This window comes from Mirounga angustirostris, unplaced genomic scaffold (genome assembly GCF_029215605.1).
Source record: "Mirounga angustirostris isolate CCGP_5_RB_7025 unplaced genomic scaffold, mMirAng1.0.hap1 SCAF_17, whole genome shotgun sequence".
NCBI lineage: Eukaryota > Metazoa > Chordata > Mammalia > Carnivora > Phocidae > Mirounga > Mirounga angustirostris.
The window spans coordinates 19,644,501-19,650,692 of NW_026991725.1; the positions used below are offsets into that span (position 1 = coordinate 19,644,501).

The 6,192-nt window shown below is 37.0% G+C and overlaps 1 non-coding gene across 1 annotated transcript; it reads right to left on the reverse strand.

The window, feature by feature from the left end:
* Window positions 1-4,571: 4,571 nt before the first annotated feature.
* LOC123841196 (U6 spliceosomal RNA) lies at window positions 4,572-4,678 on the reverse strand. The gene has a single exon (XR_006790179.1). It is a non-coding gene; the product is annotated as a U6 spliceosomal RNA (small nuclear RNA).
* Window positions 4,679-6,192: the final 1,514 nt, after the last annotated feature.

The following is a 6,192-nucleotide window of genomic DNA, read 5'->3' on the forward strand; positions in this document are numbered from 1 at the left end:
CTATTGCTTTTTCTTTTTTCCTGCTACTCTATGATAATTTTATTTCCCTTTCCCTATTTTGTCAATGCTGTGCCCCACCCTCTGGTTTAAAAAAAAATTAAAGACATAGTATGGCAATGAAAGAAAGGTTCTGAATGGGAAAAGGAGGATGGGAGGCTCAGAAACAAAGAAGGCAAAGTTCAGCCTAGTCTGGAGGTCAAAGAGAAAGAAAGATTACAGGTACAAATGTTATGAACTATAATCAAACTGGTAAGTGCCGTAATAGAGATTTAAACAATGTTCACTGAGCACAGTAGAGAATGATTCATATTGGGAAGTGGAACAGACAAGGTTTCCTAAAGAAAAGGACACTGGGAGTGGGTCTTGAAGTTGGAGCTGATTTTTTTTAGGGTCGAAGGGCCGGCTGTGGAAGTGAGGCACATGAAAAGAGCGTGTTTGGAGAGAGGAAGCAGTTTGAACAGGCATGAACACATTAATGACCGTACCGTAAGGAGATAACAACCTCAGAGGGATGCTGTCTGGATTGAAGAAGCTAACACACACAGAAGACTCTTGACAGCAACTCAGACAGAGCAGGAGTTTGGTGGTTGTTGAATGAATCTGCGTTCAATGACTTGTGTTGCCTCCTCCCCGCTTCCTCCCCTTTCCTGGCTATAGCTCTCAGTAGTAAATGAAAGACCAATGATGTTTTCTATATACCTGGCTTTTAAAAACCTGGCCTATGTGGAACCCCGGGAAAACCAGAAAAGGTATGGCAGATCACAAAGGCTTCTTTTAAAGAACATGGGGTTTGAAGCATGTGATTGAATAGGAGTACAACAAATGGTTGAAAACTAGAGCACTGGAATAACTAGTGTTCCTGCAGAAAGAAAGAGACTCAGTCATACAAGCAAGAAATTGATTTTAAAATAAGATTTGGAGAGGGAAGTTTTATTTAGTACATATATGTTGACCCGAAGAAGACTGTAATTCTATTTTTCAGGCCAGATATTTAAGCTGTGTTATTTAAGTGCAGCTAATAATAAGAAATTTTATTTTATTCTTTAGCTTCTTAGCCTATGGACTTTAAGAGATATAGTACATTGATGTTTCGAGTCAAGAGACTCTAAATATCTTGTTCAAATGTTTTATTACATATTGTTCCCGTGTACATTTTATTGAGATAATTAAATATTCAGTGAGAAGAGAGTATAGTTATCACGACCCCTTACCATCTAAAATTATATATTAGAATGAACAGATCATACAGCTGAAATCATCTAGTTAGCTCTCCTAATTCTGATGCCTTTAAAGGCCCAGAGTACATGCAGAAGGTAGAGTTCATCTCTTTTTAGTCAGTTTACATTATTCCACTCAGTGTCCTTGGAAAATAAAGTGCCCTTTTTATGTGGATTTAAATGTGCACTCAGAATAGAAAATTGCATGTGTATTCCGTGGGAACAAATAGCATTCTGCAGTTAAATACATTTCTTTGTTACTATGCTCCCCACATAAGTACGAACATTCATTTTGTTTTAAAAATGTCTCTCCATAAATGGCATTTTTTTTTTTTTTTTACCTGTAGCGTAGTCACAGGCAAGAAACAGAGTGGAAAGCTTTCTACACAAAATGTTCTTTATTCAAAGGCAGTAAGGTATATATGTGGTTATTTTGCCAAACTGTTTTACGAGACTTCTGTTTTTATACCAGCTCCATGAACCTCACGGAAATTCTTTGCTGGGTGCAGAGAAAATTCTGATTTCATGCTTGGAAGAATTTTATCAAATATTTATGAACACAAAATAGTTATTCCTGCTATACATGCACATATCATTAATACACATACACGTGCACACACACACCTTCAGTCCTCGCTCATCCTGATCTAGATAAGCAGCCGAGAGCTATTTCACATGAATTATCCAAGAGGACGTTTTTTTGTACAATAAATGTAACCTTTGCACCCTGCTTCTCTCAAACCCAACATGGACATTTAGTTTATAGCTACAGGTATCCCAGAAAAAATAAAATAAAATGAGTGCATGGTATCAGTCCAATATTTTCTAATTAACCACCTGGATGTAGTCACCTAGTTAATAACTAGTTAATGAGGGGGCAAAGCCTTCCAGGTTTATGCATGGCTAAAACTCATACACATTCCATCGTTGATGCAATAAATGGCTGAAAACATGAGCTAACTGTGATGTCTGGGTAAGAACAAGGACATCAAGAATATCTGAATGTATGTGCACATGACTATTGTGTCCTGCTCATACCTGCCACATCAATGGTCCTTAAAATGCAGTGTGGACACCCTCAGTCTCAGTGTCAAGTAGGAATTTGAAAATGCAAATCCTTGTATTGCATCACAAACCTACTGAATGAGAAGCTCTGGGTGTGGAGCCCGACCATCTGTGTGCTACACCAAACCCTTCAGGTAATGGTGGGATATCCTAAAGTTCTATCCAAATCATTTAGTTCTTCCCTAGAGGCCACTGACTTCAAGGACTTCTTGTGATTACTTCCTTAAAAATTACTTGAGGGATGCCTAGGTGGCTCTATCAGCTAAGCGTCCAACTCTTGGTTTCGGCTCAGGTCATGATCTCGGGGTCCTGGGATGGAGCCCCGAGCCAGGCTCCCCACTCTGCAGGGAGTTTGCTTGTCTCCCTCTCCCTCTGCCCCTCCCTCACCTCTCTCTCTCCTTCTCTCTCAAATAAATAAATCTTTAAAAAAAAATTGCTTGAACCCAAATCCCTGCTTAGTGTCTGCTTTGAAGGTAATCCAAATTAAGACAATGCATTTACATTGTGTCAACATGTACACACACAGGCATTATAGTCCTAATAACATGCTAATAACAGTCACAGCAGAGTTGTTGTTTTGAAATAAAATGTATTTTGGGGCGCCTGCATGGCTCAGATGGTTAAGTGTCTGCCTTTGGCTCAGGTCATGATCCCAGGGTCCTGGGACTGAGCCCCGCATCAGGCTCCTTGCTCAGCGGGAAGCCTGCTTCTCCCTCTCCTTCTACTGCTCCCCCTGCTTGGGCTCTCTCGCTCCCTCTGTCAAATAAATAAATAAAATCTTTAAAAAAAATGTATTTTTGCATGTTTGTTTTTCTTACTTGAATGTGAGTCTTTTAAAGGCAAAGGATATCAGGTATAATTTATCTTTCTATCTCCTGGGTCTAGGAAAGTGCCGGGCAAATAATAGCTCTTCAAAGAATGTTTGTGAAATTAATATAAGTGGATAAAATTGATAGCTTTTTAAATATTTAATTAATATTGATGACTGTAAGTATATCAAAAGTTACAGATGAATCAACCAATGTTTAGAGTTGCCCGTAAACAGCTCTAGGAACCCCAAGTCAGTCACCGCCTAATAAGAAATATTATAATCATAATGCCACTGAAGAATATGTGAACTATTTCTGAGAATCGACAGTGAACTGTGTGTGTATAGGGACTCCTGTCTTCTGAGTTCAAGTTATGTATTGCTGTGTTTGACAGAAATGCTGTTTTGTATTCATACTGGAACATTTGTTGCTGAAAATGTAAGTGTTTGAAGTATTTATAAAGTTATTTTTCACATAGGAACTGAGATTTCGAGGTTAGAGCCATTTATCCCCATGGAGAGAAGATATAAATGAAAATATTACCCAAACCCACAGTGTGGATGAAGGTCGTGACAACACTGCTGTGTCAAAGAAAGAAAAAAAAATAACTTGAAATGATTTTGTGTAAATGGGAATGTCCCCATTGTGAGAAGCTAGTTACTTCTGCCGTACAGTCTGTGTGGCACAAATCTCCATTCACTACCTACCAGTTTTTATTTTTATAACACTTTAAATGGGTACAGTAATTTATAGCTGGTGCCCAGGGTATCTCTCTTAGAGAGATATGTCTTAAGAAGAAAAGTATTATTATCTATATTTCTTCTCTTGCATTAATTTTCTTTTGGTTATAGCAAACATTAAAGGGAAATATATGGGCAGTATAATTATCATACTTAACACTTTCCAGAAATACTGTATATTGAATTTGAAATAGGCTAGGGAACTTATTAGGCAATTGCTAAAACTTGCAGAGCTCCACCACATCTATTTTTTCTAAAGTATATAAAATCAATTGAAACTGAATTCTTTCTGGTGAAACTTGGGACAGTCTAAGTCTCATTTATTCCGAAGATAATATCCTAGGCTCTGATCTAGAGTTGTTTTGGAGGATGAACAGAAAGAGGCTAGTGAGATTCCTTATTTGGAATTTAATAAATTTATTAAATTTAATTCCTTGTTCTTTCTCCTGTGTCTCTAGTCCTTTACATCATCCCTCATCCCTTCTTATTCATTATTCTTGCACACCTGTTAGAATGCATGTCTTTCTGCTGCTTTGAGTATCCTTCTCCATTGTTCCACCTGCAGAGAGGTTTTCATCTTATCCTAGGTCCTGGAAGTGACCTTGCCCTTGTATTTTACCCTCTTATTTTTTTTTTTAATTTAGTTTAATTTAAATTCCAGTATACCTAACATACAGTGTTGTATTAGTTTTAGGTATATAATATAGTGATTCAACAATTCCATACATCACCCAGCGCTCAAAAATATGGAACTTTTCATGAATTTGTGTGTCATCCCAGCACAGGGGCCATGCTAATCTTCTCTGTATCACTCCAATTTTAGTATATGTGCTGCCAAAGTGAGCACTTACCCTTTTGTTTAAAAAGCTATGGACAAGTGGCTATGAGAATACAGCTTTAATCTTCTCACCTTAAAAACAACAACAAAATGGTAATAACATGAGGTAAAGAATGTGTTAACTAACCTTAGGGTGGTAAAAATTTATCAATATATACACATATCAAATCATCACATCATACACCTTAAACTTACGAGTGTTTTATATCAATTATATCTCAAAGCTGAAAAAAAGTCAGACTTTTTTTTTAAGTCAGACTTTTAAAAACAAACAAACAAGTAGCTATGGGATTTCAATCTCCCATTTCCTTGTTGGTGATTCTTCTAACCAAGATTAGGATATCTTGTTTACATTTATTTTCTCTGACAGCCATAGCATCTCATTCAATTTTCATAAATATTACATACATACAAGAAAATTCTCATAACTAAGACGTAAGAAAGTTGAATCACACAGGAATCTACATAAGCTCTTCCCTTCAGTAAGGGAAAATCTACAGCAAAGATTTTTGCAAGGAGGGAAAAAACAGGTAGCAATTTTTTCACTTCATAGTTGCTGGCCCAGTTTCTTTCTCACTGGGAGTATCTGGGATACTTTGGTTTGTCAATTGGAGAATTGAATTTTTCCAGTTTAGCACCTGCTGTAAAAGATCATATTTTGAGCCCAAAACTGAGCCGTAAGTTTTGAGGTGATACATGCTCTGAATTATTTTTCTTCCTTGACACAGAACCACTGAGGAAACTTACACCAAAGGTTTACAGACGAAACTTGTCCTCCCCTGGAAAACAAATGATGTGGGGAAAACACCTCCCCTTTGGAGGAGATACTGTAAATTAAAAAAGAAAGACTTCAGTGTGAAGTTGCTGGTGTTCTGTTGCAAAAAGAAAAAAAAAGAAAGAAAAAGAAAAGAAAAAACTCTATCAGGTCTTTTGGATGAGTGAAAAAATAAATAGGATAGGACAATGAAATGTGTGTATAACTTACAAAGCACTTTTGGAAGCTGGAGACCAAAGATTTTACAAGTGAATATCAAGGTGGTAGAAAATAAATCTCAGTAGACTGGCAGGTGAGCTTAATGAAGTAACAAAGGATGAATCAATGTTTATCAATTTAATCATCAGTTAATGAACCTCTGATTAAGAGTCACAGACCAGATGAAGTAATGGCAGACAGATATGTCAAGTTCAGAGCAGTGGGAATATCAAGGTCAGAATAAAAGAGTCTCTACTATCTATAGAGAAACAAACAGGGAGATGAAGCATTGTGAAAAGGCTTTGCACTCTATAAAATGATTTTTATAAGAATTAGTTGACCATGGTATAATGCAATTGTTGTTTTCTTTTGTTTCAGTCCTTCTTTTGGTAAAGACATAAGACACTGACAGAGTGCAAAGTGTTAATTTAAGATCTTTGCTAAGGACAGGGTTTTTTGTTTATTTGTTGTTTTGTTTTGTTGTTGCTGCTGTGGTTTGGGGAGTGCGCCCATCCTCTGGAGGAAGTGGGAAGCATAACTACAAAACTAC